The following is a 13509-nucleotide window of genomic DNA, read 5'->3' as shown; positions in this document are numbered from 1 at the left end:
GTGATCTTGTAATTTTGAGCTTTCAGACGCAGAAGAGACTCTTCCTGAGAAGCGATCTTGGGAGCCCTATGTTCATTCCAAATTCAGGATTAAGTCTTTGGTGTTTGGAGGAATTAATTCTTGGGAAGTGTCACAATGAAGCACAAGATCTTCTGTCAACATGAAAATAACACGCTTTCGCAATGTCAAATCTCTGCGGGAGGAAAACTGAGCGCTGGGCCCAGAGCCCTTCAAATCTCCCACAACCCCATGACCTCGTCACTTCCTCTCCTCTCCCTCCACTACTCTCCAAAGACTTCAGCTCACCTGTCTGTGATGACAGGTGCCCTCCCCATGCCCTGCCCAGACCCTAGGCCCCTGGTCCACGGACCCACCTGCTACCCAGGAGCCTATTTTGGAGGGCACCAAGATGCCTGCACGAGATTGTCTAGTCAGAGGCCTCCTCCGGCCCATTCTCCTTACTGTTTCAAGCTCATTGCCACCAGGTGCCACTCCTCTGTGACCCCCCCATCGCTACCTGGGCATACCCAGCTCAGTTCTTAACATGTGACGTTATCTGTTTATATGCCTGTAGCCCTAGAGGTAAGACCTGTATCTGCCACATAGTGAGTATTCGATAAATATTTCACTGAATAAATGAAACTAGGAATGAAAAAATGAGTGAATAAAGAAATCAAATAATTAAGGGGATAGAAGCTGATTATTGCCCAGAACCTCCACACCTAGTCTTTGAATAAGCCTGGATGAAGAAAGAAGGACCTGGTCCAGACTTGAGGGGCCTTGCAGTTTTTGGAGAGAACCTGGGAATGGGGGGCTCTGCCTCGGGTTGAAGAACCATGCCTTAACGTTGTTTGTCATAGTGCAAATCACAGCCCATTAGAGTGTCGTGCATCAATTTAGTGGGTTCAGACCAACATTTTAAAATGAAATAGAACAGGGTAGAATAAATTTAGACAACACGTCTCTTAATAAGGGTAAGTGCTATTTCATGGAACTTTTATCTTTATAAAATATGAATATATGTTATGTCATGCATAAATATATATCATATAAATATATAAATATATCATATAAATAAATGTATGTCATGATGTAAAATATACTTCTCTTCATGTGGTGGTCAAAAATTTTAGAAGCCACTGATCTAGGAAGCTACACACTTCACTGACTCCATTTGAAAAAGTAACTTCCGGGCCTTATGGTGTGGCTTCCGTTTATTGGAATGTGGGCACCCTTTTGTAAGTAAGTGTATATGGATCCCATGACTCTTTGGAGAAATCAATATATTTTCTAATTGTATAAAATGACAATTATCTGATCTTACCTTATTTCAATTATGTTCAGAACAGATAAAAATCTTTTCTAGAGATTATTTTAAGAAATTTTAAGTAGAAATTGAAGTAGAGACTTCACCCTCTCTTTTTCCTTTTGTGACTTCCCATATATTACCTTTCTATGCTGATAGCATGACACCAGCTCTCTCCTTTTTTCTATTCCGTGGGGGAGAAAAATCTATTTTCTAAGAGTAAGTAGAAATAAGTGATAAAAGCAAATTAAAAACCTTAAATCCCAAAGTCAAACTTTAAAAAATCTATCGAAATATCTCAGTGGGAAATCATGTGAAAGATGAGATGTTAAAATTGAGATCGCAAAAGAAGGAAAATAATTACTGACCTTGCTGTGTACTTGAATCCAAGCACACAGGATACATACATCCACTCTGCCATGTCTTGTCCTCTTCTATCAGACAAATGGCCATTCGTTAGGCTTTCCCTGGTTTGGTCATGACACTGTCCCCAGTCTTTTCTGTTGACATCATGTGGGATCTTCACCCTTGTTTACAAGGAGTCTCCTATAGTCTCTAATAAGAAGGTATCAAAGGGGTGACCAGCAGCCATACCCAACTCAGATGTGTGCTTAAGTAGACTGGCTCAATTAAAAAAAAAAATGTTGACCCTTAAAAATCAGAAAATTTGGAACTTGGCTTCTCTTAGAAAATCAAACTATTTGGCACTACAAAGCCCATACTGCTGTACTGAGACAAATGTCTTTAATCTAGATCTATGGATCTCTGTAGTTTGACATAGTTTCCTTTGTAGTCCTATGTGTTTTATTTCATTTAAAAACATCATCCTGAGACGGGATCCAGAGACTTCACTGGGCTGCCAAAGGGGCCCAATAAATGTTAAGAACCCCTAGTCTGTAGTCAAGTAGCATCTGTCCCCTTTACCCATGTAAGTGGCCACCATTCTCACCATTCTTTGCTTGCTCTGAAGCTGGGCATCCATTTCCATTTTCCATGACACTGAAATATCTCCCTGTAATCACATAGCTTTCAAAAGTTGGAAAAAGAGAAATGAGTCAAAAGAATCTCAGAGTTCTTACACTAAGCAGTCCCATTTAGTTATGCTGCCTCAATGGTCTCTGGCCACAGGGGTTACTTTCAACACCACGGAACGTCGGTGGAGCACTTTGTTCCCAGCTGCAAATAGACAATTTCAGCATGTGCCATCTGAACTTCGGCCTGCGCCTGGAGTCCTTCTCATCCCTGCTCTGCCGGGCTTCTCCAGCTCCCTGGACGTTACTCCCGCTGCATCCTCCTTTCTTCCTGGGGCATCAGGCTGTGCGAGTGAGGGCTTTTTAGAGAGTGCTTGGGAGTCTCAACATTTACAGTCTCCTGGGGAATAAGAGAAGACCAATTCCGTTTCTGTTTCTCCTTTTCAGCAAAGGAGCAGAAATGCCCCCCCCCCGAGCCTGCTGTTGGATCTTTGGACTTGAGGGAACACAGAGCTGGTTCTATTAATGCCTGTACTTACCCGTGGGGCAGTTTACATCGCTCTCTCCCCAGACCTCATCTGAGGGGATCCTCATACCAACCTGGCTGAAGAACCCGGAAAGTAATGAGCCCCGCTTTGCAAAGCAGGACCACTGAGGTTCAAGGAAAGTGAGATGCAAAGTCGAGAAGAGGGCACAGACCTCCTGAATTTCGGTCTATTTGAACACCCAGAGGGGAAAACAGAACACACCTACTCCTCAAGGAAAGTGACTCTGGGGGACTCTCACAGTGTTTAACAAGTGTTGTTTCACTGGGGGCATTATTGTTTTAGTAGAGTAGGTCTGGACCTTTCAAGCACATCTATTCCTTTCCAAACAGCCACCTTAGCCTTCATGCTAATTACAGAGAGAGAGACCTTGGATCTTACAAGGGAGTTGGGCTTTTTTTTTCTTCTTGTGGCAATGAAATGTTGTATTTTATTTTACTTTTAAAAATACAGTGAAATTGACTTTTTTCAGTATATAGTTATATGAATTTTAACATGTGTATACATTTGTGTAACTACCTTCAGGATACGGATCCATCACTCCAAAAAGCGCCTTAATGCTAGTCCTTTGAAATAGTTCAAGAATAGTTACACTACAGGGATATTTGTAAAATAAGGTACGCATTTTGTTTGTAAGTCAAAATTTCTATGTGTGTATATTTTAGAGGATTTGAATTCCTTCCACTTTGGAGGATATAAAAATTATTGAGAAACATCCTGCACAGGCCATGGTGGAAGAGCTTTTCAATTTTTTTTTTTTTTTAAAGCAAAACGATGGTTGGATTACTTTTTCTTTTTCTTTTAACACCTTTATTGTGGTTTGGTTCCTGTACAGTAAACCACACATATTTCAAATGTACAATTTGATGAATTTTGATAGATGTACGGATTATTTTCAAATTGTGACAGAAGACATTAGAGGTGTCCTGTGAATGATGGGGTGAAGCCTAAAGAAAGCGGTGGCGTGAAAGAGGCCGCGCGCGCGTCCCCGGTCCCCCGCAGCCCCACCAACCAGCGCGCCTTCTCCTCCCCTCGGCCCCGCCCCTCGGGGGCTGCCGCGTCTGCACTGGATCCTGGAGTCTCTCCGGCTTCCTCCGCCTTGTGCATCTCACCGCCTTGCCTGTTCCTTCCTTCTCGTCGCCACTCTTCTCTGATTTTCTCTCTCCTACTCCTCCGGTGAGTATGATAGGAGTGGAAGAGTCTATTGACAAAACAGAAAGGATTTCCTTTTTCCCTCGCACTGAAAACTTGACTGTTCACCTAACATTGCCTGAAATGAAATGCGTGTGTCTGCACTGCACACCGGCTCTCCAGCCGGGGGGACTAAGTAGCACATTTCTGCTAAAGGCCGAAACCTTCCAGTCTCGTAGCCTCTGAACCCAGTGGGCTGGATTCCGCCTTGGCTTCTGCCCTTCGCAACAAACCGAGGCTGCGAATTGAGGGAGAAAAGAGACGGCAGGAGCAGTGGAGTACTGAAAAAAGGAAACTAATGCTCACACAGTAGAGTCCGATTGAGGAAAAAAGACACAGTGCCGCGTTCCCTGTCCTCTATAAATTCTGAAGCAGAGGGTGTTAGTCTTAACAAGACCCCCGAATTGGGGAAACAGTTGCAGTCTTAGTAAATGTTTTGGGGAGTAGCTATTTCATGAGAGTTCGCAGAAAGCAGAACTTTTTAGTCAGTGGCTAAAACTAGTGTTCTTTGGATAATGCTTAATATGGCATCACATTAAAAAAAACTTAACTGAATGCTTTTCATTGGTTATGATACAGTCTAGTTATTGTAGGTAACTTCAGTGGGAAAGAGAAGAAATAAACAGACGACTTGTTTTCTCATTTTTAAAGCACTGTTGTCATAACATCCAAACGAGGTTGCACATACCGTGTTAAGCTGGAGGCCACACTGTGTGTATACACTTTATATACATAAAATATTTTATACACATTATATATAGATAGATAGATATACAGTGCCTTTGTTTTTTAAAATACCTCAAGAATGAAGTTTACTCAAAATGTCACGCTTTGCCAGCAGCACATTATACCCATAGAATACACTTACATACACACTATATGTATTTAATAGACTAGAGCTATTTTCAAAGAATGTACACTTGAAAAGAAGAAACAAAGAAAGGTAGAAAGTAAATTGTACTTCACGAAGAAATATACAGGAGTTTGATATAATCAGAGAATCACAACTCAGTGATGAGACTAAATAAAAATTGAGTATCCTAATTAGTTTTTTAACTTAAAATTAGTTCTCCTTATATGGGCGTGAACTCATCCCAAAGGCCTAAATCAGCCTTCTCACGTCCAAAAACAACAACTCCAAGCCAGGACTTGGGAGTATGAACTTTTCACAATTTCAACACTCAGGTATACAAATATTTGACTTTCTCTAAGTTTTTACAAGTCGTGTTAGCTTTTGAATCCTCGTTTCAACTTGGCAGCAAAAAAATGCCCCCCCCCCCGGTATCATATGTTATTTTATTTATTATTGAAGTACAGTCAGTTACAACGTGCCTATCTCTGGTGTACAGCACAATGTCCTTGTCGTGCATTTACATACATATATTCATCTTCATATCAGAAATTTTAAGTTTGCCCATCTGAAGTACAACCCAGTCACTTCTGGAGTTAAAATCAGTAGGTTTTGGGTAAATGGTCAATTCCAGGTTCTTCCCTATTCCCACTTCCATCCTGGAGAGATGTCCATACCAGAAAGGCTTATATATATATTGGCTAGAGAGGTGAATTTAATAGCTTAAATATGTTGTTTTATTGTTCACAATGTACTTCTGGGTCACCTTTACTAAAAACGTGGAGAATATTTAAAAAATAAAGTTAGGGTACACTCCATTAAAGTTTTACAACTCACTTAAAATCGTAGAAGAGCTGTATATTTCAAGATGAAGATTTAAACTCTGGTTATTTAGCAGCGTCTTGGGAGGCAGGAATTGCTGTCAACTAATGTTGTGCTCCATATTTCATTACTGCCTTTATGTTTTTTTAAATACCTCAAGAATAAAGTTTATTCAAAATGTCACACTTTGCCAGCAGCACATAATATCCATAGAATATACTGGTAGCACTGCTGTTACTCTTATTTATTACGGTAGATTAGTTATGGACCCTCTGCCGTAATATCTTGGCTTATTAACATACTGCATGCACAGAAGCGAGTGCACGGCACCCTAATGAGCATTTACAGTCTAGTCACCCTTCCCTGGCTCTCCTTTTTGTGCAGGGGGGAGGACTGAAGAGGACTGGACTTATGCCTAAAACAGCAACCACCTGATGCAGCTTGTGAGGTGAGGAGGGAAGGGGACCATCTCAACACTTAATTATTGAGAAACCCCTGGTCTCCCTCCAGGATTAGAGATGAAGGCTAGCAATCATCAAGGTTGCCTGAGCTAATCTCAAGTTCAAATTCCACAGGAAGAGGGTACGGCCTTGGGTAATCAAAACTACGCCCACAGCGCTTGTTTCTTGAACTCATTTTTTAAAAAAAATGAAGTAGCAGAAATACACCAGTGGTGTAGAACTTCATGGGGCTATCTAGCTCACAGAGTATTTTTTGCTAACATAGACTGCCCATCAACTTCTGTACAAGGTGGCACATTGAAGAGTTCCTTGCAAAAAAATAAATAAATAAAGAGTTCCCTGCAAGGTACTCAGTAAATACCCAGGAGACTAAAAGAGGGTCTTAATGGAAAGGACTGATAAAAATCTTTTCTCAACTGACATTTTAAAAAAGACATCTCTCAAGATACAAATTTATTTACAAATCAAAAGTAGACTCACGGACATAGAAAACAAACTGTGGTTACCAGGGGAAGGAGGTAGAGAAGGCTAGATTAGGAGTTTGGGATTAACAGATACACATTATCATATACAAAATAGATAAACAACAAGGACCTACTCTACAGCACAGGGAACTATTTTCAATTTCTTATAATGAGCTGTAATGGAAAAAAATCTGGAAAAAAAATATATATGTATGTAGATGTATAACTGAATCAAGTTGCTGTACACCTGAAACTAACATTTTTAAGTAGACTACTCTTCAACAAAAAAAAGAATAAAAAAAGAGATCTCTCATTTAAAAAAAAAAACGTTGTTGTTGTTTTATGACCATAAGCAAGATAAATGAAATGATGTGCAAAAGATTCCTTAAGAGATAGGAATATGGGTAATTTTATTATCTTTACTGTTGCCAAACCGAGTTCTCTGCCTCCTACAGATCAGCTTGGCCAAGCATCCAAGGTACTCTATCACCATATAACCCAAGGGCTCTTGGAATGTAAGCATAATTTGCAAAAGAATTTGTGACCCAGCAGTTACCTGGAAACTCAGTGGTTTGGTTGTTTTGTTGTGTTGGGGTGGAAGGTGTGATAGAATTTGGTATGATTCTGCTTGTGTGGCTGCTTCTGTGTTCTGATAATAGGGAACAACTGTGTCCACCAGTAGCAAAATAAACAGGGTGCGTGTCTTATGTTTCATTGCTTTGTTTTATGCTATGCGGCAGCAATTTGCCAACCACAGTCCTGATGAAATATAGTTGTGCAGCAAAAGGATCATTGATTATCAGAAACACATTTCTTTTCTAACATTAAGGGGTGGGGGGAGGTCCAGATTAACTGTACTTTTACTGAGATGGGGAGTACTATTGGAAAACTGTGTTAAGGAGACCGTGGCTTTTGCTTGGATTTTGGGACGCCCATAACTCAACTTTACTACCTTCCAGCTTAAAACTGGAGCAAGGCCCATGCTCCAGAGCCCAGCACTGCTTGAATAACTCTGGGGAGTATTGCTAGATGGGGTTGTTCTAGGAGAGGCAATCATCCACTGAGAGGCTCCCCCGCTTCACTTTGCTAATTGATTGCACCAGACCCTCCTAGTGGGCTCGCTGCTACCCGCACCCAGCGCAGCTGTAGTCCGGCTCCTAATGCCGGCAGTCTTCAGGGACCACTTGCTGGTTCGGAGCTGGGCCTCAGAGCTGCAGTTCAACCTCGTCAAGCAGATGCGTAGTAAAGGCTGCAGCCAAGTGCACAGCACATTTTCCTACGTGGAAGGACTCTGTTGGAGACAGAACATTACTTAACAGTAGGTGGGTAGTTCATTCCTAAATAGCTCAGTTCCTCCCCGTCAGGGACCCTGCCGAAGCAGGCTTCTGCCGCCTCTGGGCGCAAAAGGCAGCTCTCGGAACTGTTCAGGGTAGACAGTGGCTACAGAAGACTGTCTCTTGGGAAGCCCCTGTCTGTGACTTTACTGTGTGAACAACATAAAACCAAACCCCTGAGCTTGCCTTTTGTACAAACAAGTGGTACAAAACGTTCCTTCCCCGGCATGTGCTCATTTGCTGCTCTCTCTTCACAGCCCCCTGTCTTGCTGCATGAAGGGGTTTTTATCCCAATATGTAAAGGTGCCTGGAAGACCCGTAGGTAAGCACCCTTCTTCTCAGCAAAAAGAACTAATAAGATTGAGTTCCTGTTGCCAGCCAGGGACTCTGCACCCATAATGTCTCTTCCTCACCAAACACATCTATTCCTAGTGAGTTGCCCCAAAGCACACTGCTGGCTTCCCAACTCGAGGTTATGCTTCAGTTTTCATTTTACCATTCTGGGAGGGAGAGAAGGTCATGAACGATGTGCTGTCCTCTCACCTTACTAAGCCCCTCCCTGCCCAGGCCTTTCCACATCTGGGAGTAAATATCTGATCCTTGTCATCCAGACCCACCCCTAACATCCTGAGGCCCAGGCAAGAGTGCAAACAGAGGTCCATGTACCACAGGTCTAAATCTTTAGAAGTTATAACATACGTCTAAACGTGGGCACTTCATGCCTGCATCGGATATGTGCACCAAGATTTTGTATAAGAATTAATTAAAATAGAATAAATTGAAATCTAAAGTTTCAACAATGGGGAACTTGCTTAGTTACAATATGCATCCACATAATAGGATAGCTGTGTGCCATTAAAATGTCCATAACACAGAAAAATGTGAATTATTGTTAAGTAAATAAAAATGGCCAACAGGCATCAGAAATCTTGCCTTTTGCAACAACATTGATGGACCTAGAGGGTATTATGCTAAGTGAAATAAGTTAAACATACAAAGACAATACTGTATGAGTTCACTTATCTGTGGAATCTAAAAAACAAATGAGCAAGCATAAAGCAGAAACAGTGAGAGATACAGGGAACAAACAGGTGGTTGCCAGAGGGGAGGGGAATGGGGGAATGAGTGAAATAGGTGAGGGAGATTAAGAAGTACAACTTGCAGTTACAAAATAAATGAGTCACAGTTATGAAATGTACAGTGTGGGGAACAGTCAATAACTATATAGTATCTTTGTATGATAGTAGATGGTAGATTTATTGTGGTAATCACTTTGAAATGTATAGAAATATCAAATCACTGTGTTTTGCACCAGGAACTAGCACAGTGTTGTTGGTCAAGTATACTTCAAAAACAAACAAACTCATAGAAAAAGAGATCAGATTTGTGGTTACCAGAGACAGGGGGTGAGGGGAAGGAGAATTGGATGAAGGCAGTCAAAAGGCACAAACTTTCAGTTATAAAGTAAATAAGTACTAGGGATGTGATGTGCAGAGTGAGTAATACAATTAACACTGCTGTGTGTTATATATGAAAGTTGTCAAGAGAATAAATCCTGAGTCCTCATCCCAAAAGGGATAAATTTTTTTCCATTTCTTTTATTTTGTATCATTACGAGATAATGGATATTCATTAAACTGTTGTGATCATCTCATGCTGTATATAAGGCAAATCATTATGCTGTACACCTTAAACTTACACAGTGCTGTTTGTCAGTTATATCTCAATAACACTTAAAGAAAAAAGAGGAAAAACTCAAATAAGTATAACTCTACATCACCATTTTAATAGCTGTATAATGTTCCACTCAATGATTCTATCATGATTTATTTAAACCCTAACTGTCAAAGTGTATGTTATTCTAAATGTTTCACTATTATGATCAATACTACATTGAACATTCTTGTACATGTATCTTTGTGAAGCTGACTAAATTTCTGTGATCAAGAATTACAAAAAGGTTATGATGAGGGGAAAATGGAATACATGTATAAAAAGATTCATATGCTTTAATATAATAATCCTGTTTTCAAGATATCTTTTTTAGGGAAAATCAAAGATATGATAAAAGATCACAAGGGAATTCATCACAATGTTATTTATAATAATAAAAATTATAAATAACCAAAATTCCAAGAACATGGTTATGGAAAGATACATAGTTATGGAAAAAATACAATGAAATATTATAAAGACTCAAAATCATGTTTACAAGATCTAAGAAAACAAATGCTCAAAATGAAATTTTACATTGAAAAGCAAAAGTGAACTTGAATTATTTTAGCAACCTGAGTTGCTTAGGTATTTAAATAAAATCAAAGCAATGTTATGGAGGGAAAACTTCCTTTGGATTTTGTGCATCTTTCTAATATCTTAAAAGGGAAATTCAGTAAGATTATCAAACCTTTGAAACTTCCTCGTGGTTGTTATTTTTTATTATTCTCAGGAAGGCATGACCAACACCAAAGTCAGAACTGAGGAGGAGAAAATACCCAAAGAATGAAGAATGTATTTTTCTGAGTCAAGTAGAGAAAAGCCAGAATTCTTGGTTTAAGCTATAATGAAGAAAGAAGAACATACATGACCATATCCAGGGAGGGGGAAAGGCCCCAGAGTTTCCTAAAGGAAGGGAATTTGTGATGTCACCAGCTCCAGAAAATAGCCAACACCCCAACCCCCATCTCAGTACCACTTACACCTACCCTGGGATCTCCTACTCATCTAGAAAATCTTTCATTTATCAAGCAGATATTTACTGGGTGATGTGATGGACATAGACAGGAGAGGGAAGGAGGGAATCTATTTCAGATGGGTGTGTCGATCTTTTCATCTCCTTCTCTAGAGGAACTGCACCTTCTCTCCCTCCTCTGGACAGATATTCTGTCCTTTCATACAACCCTGCATCCTGTCCACAGTGATTGGCTGACCAGTGGCCAACTCAAGCTTAGCCAATCAATGTATCTCACTCCTTTGGCCATTGCAGTTGCTCAAAGGGTAGTCATGTGGCCCCAAACAGGCCAATCAGACTTCTTCTCTGGCTTTTCTCAAAGCTTGGCTGGGAAAGAGATCGTCTTCCCTCCAGATAGAGAGCTGGGAAGATATGAGTCTGGGAGCAGCCAAGCACCAGTTAAGAAGCAGAGGAGAAAACTGAGGCAACAAGCAGAGATACTCAGACACTCAGGATGGAGGAATCCTGCTGGCATTCACATCCCTGCTTCAGCTCTCTCTGCGTTGACCACTTCTGTACCTCTGGCTAATTTGGTTATCTTCCTGGAAGCTAGTTCCAGCTGTGTTTCTGCCAGGTGAAACCAGAGTCCTCTCCAGGGGCCTGGCATTGCAAAGCTCCATGTTAAGAGGTAGGGATGCAGAGATGGAAAGCCTCCGAGGCCTGGTGGTGCAGACAGGCACAAGGTGCAGCGCTTTTGCAGGGTAGCAAGGGAGCTGGCAATGCTCCCTTGGAGGGACTTTATCGGACTCCCTCTCAGCCTTGAGCCCAACTCTCCCTTCAAGCAACGTTAATTCAACCCACATGTACTGAATCCCTGCCATGTATTCCCCTCTCTGGTCTGTGGCCTTTTAAACTGAACTGATGCATGCTCTTTCCTCTTTCTTGCTCAACTTCCTCCCGCCTACAGAGAAAATGAAAACAGAGGATCCCACTTCTGCCCATGACTGTGAAAATGCAACGTATCTTTAGTGGAAAGTTTACAAATAACCACCAGGTGGGGCTGCTCTGCAATGAAAGTAAAATTTTACGAGGCGCCAGGCAAGGATGCAATAGTCTCCAGCATCCAGAACTGAATATTGAAATCTTTCCTCAGTAAAAACTGAGGAAAAAATATTTTATGGATGTATATGCTTCTAAACTTTTCACAAAATCAAAGCACTGCTAATAACAAATTTAGAAAATACTTGTTTTAAAAACCAAGTGATTCCTTTTGGGGGGAAAAATGCATGCTTATTATGTTAGGTATTTTCCCCTAAGATTCTGCTCACACCAAGGTTGCTGGCTTGTCTTTCTCTCTGATCCTTTCATCTTCATCACTCTGCCTCTTCCAGTGAAAGGCCATAATATGAAATGGAAATGCATTGATTTATTTTTTTGTTACAGACTTCTATGTGCTCTGTATTCAATTTCAAAAATAAATGAATGGTATTTGACTTTTTTTTTCAACATGCTCTTGTTTCCTGGTCTCTTCCATCTCAATCTAAATTAAATCACTTTGACCTCACTGCTTTTGCCTTCAGGTTGACAGTTTGAAGAGCAGGACAACTCTTGATTAATAACCATAACATAAGGTCACCACTCTTTCAGACAATCCAAAAAGGACAAAAGGAAGAAGAGCCCCGAGTATGCCATTGCCATCTCAGAGACCACCCTGCTTAATGCGGCAGGGTGACCACAGGGGGCGGGCAAGTGGGAGAGTGACAACCCGTCCCTGGGATGCATGAAACAGGAAGTCTAAAGACAGAAGCAGGGAAAGCCGCAGAGAGGAGGCGTCCCTCTTCTTTCTGCAGCACGATGCAGTCTGCGTCACACTAACTCAAAACCAGGAGCTTCCTGTTGAGAAATGGAAAACCTAAAAATAGACCTGCAGAAAGGACTTTGACCTTGGCTTGAAAGTCAGCTCAGTGCTGTGACAAGAAAGACCTTTTCCATGAAGATTATATTCTTAAAAGCCATATTTCATCTACATGCGGACTCTCAGTAAAAACCACACTCAGAAAATGTGCGTCTTGGCTATCCTTCAACTGTAAAATCATTATATTTGGCTCTGGTTATTTTGGATATTAGATGTCTGCGTAAGGTTTTCTTTCTGAAATTCCTCGTGGAAAATGTTAGAGGCTATAAACTGGATTAATAGTGACATTTTAAGCATATCTACTATTACTGTATGTATCCAGTACTTAATGATTTTTGGAAAGAATTCAAAGACAAAGCAGGAAAATGTTTCATCCAAGGAATATAGAGTGTATATGCTTTAGAATTAACTACAATAAATTAATAACTTCTCTTGAAGAAATTTATCCAGAGTACCAAAAGTATATGTGTGTGTGTGTGTGTGTGTGTGTGTATATATATATATATATATATATATATATATATATATATATATATATATATTTTAAGTTTTAGTAACTAAATCCAAAATTAAAGGGTACTGTCCTATAATTTCTTGCATACATGTGAGTTATAATATTTGAAATTTTCAATATCAAAGAACTTCAGGGGATCTTTGTGTACTCCATATATATGTCAAGGATAACTTAAACTGTGATTTTTTTTTTTTTAAAGCTATTAAACAGGGTAAAAAGCACTTTTATGTACTTAGGTAACTTTCTAAGGAACAGCTGCCACCAATTAAACAACACATACTCTTTAAAGACCCTTGGGGGTTCAGTATGCTTTCAGTGGCCTGCAAAATCTGGGGAAAAAATGGACTTCATTAGCTACTACAAAATTATTGAAAGGATATTTGAAATGGCGTTTAATACCTGCAAAGACAAGAATAATCACTGGTGTAAGGTTTCCCCGTAAAGATTGGTAAATACCACTGATTGCAG

The 13509-nt window shown here is 40.3% G+C and overlaps 1 protein-coding gene across 12 annotated transcripts in view; it reads left to right on the top strand.

Annotated features, from left to right (window-relative positions):
* Positions 1–12942, top strand: part of CCDC148 (coiled-coil domain containing 148) — a 325980-nt gene extending 313038 nt beyond the window's left edge. For all 12 annotated transcript variants that reach the window (XM_074363720.1, XM_074363726.1, XM_074363722.1 and 9 more), the window contains 3 exons: positions 20–3998; positions 8202–8266; positions 12193–12942. The gene's annotated coding sequence lies outside the window, so the exon portion shown is untranslated. The remainder of the gene's footprint in view (positions 1–19; positions 3999–8201; positions 8267–12192) is intronic.
* Positions 12943–13509: the final 567 nt, after the last annotated feature.

This window comes from Camelus bactrianus, chromosome 5, assembly GCF_048773025.1.
Source record: "Camelus bactrianus isolate YW-2024 breed Bactrian camel chromosome 5, ASM4877302v1, whole genome shotgun sequence".
Lineage (NCBI taxonomy): Eukaryota > Metazoa > Chordata > Mammalia > Artiodactyla > Camelidae > Camelus > Camelus bactrianus.
Note: the sequence above shows the minus strand (reverse complement) of the source record. Positions and strands in the feature narration are given on the sequence as shown.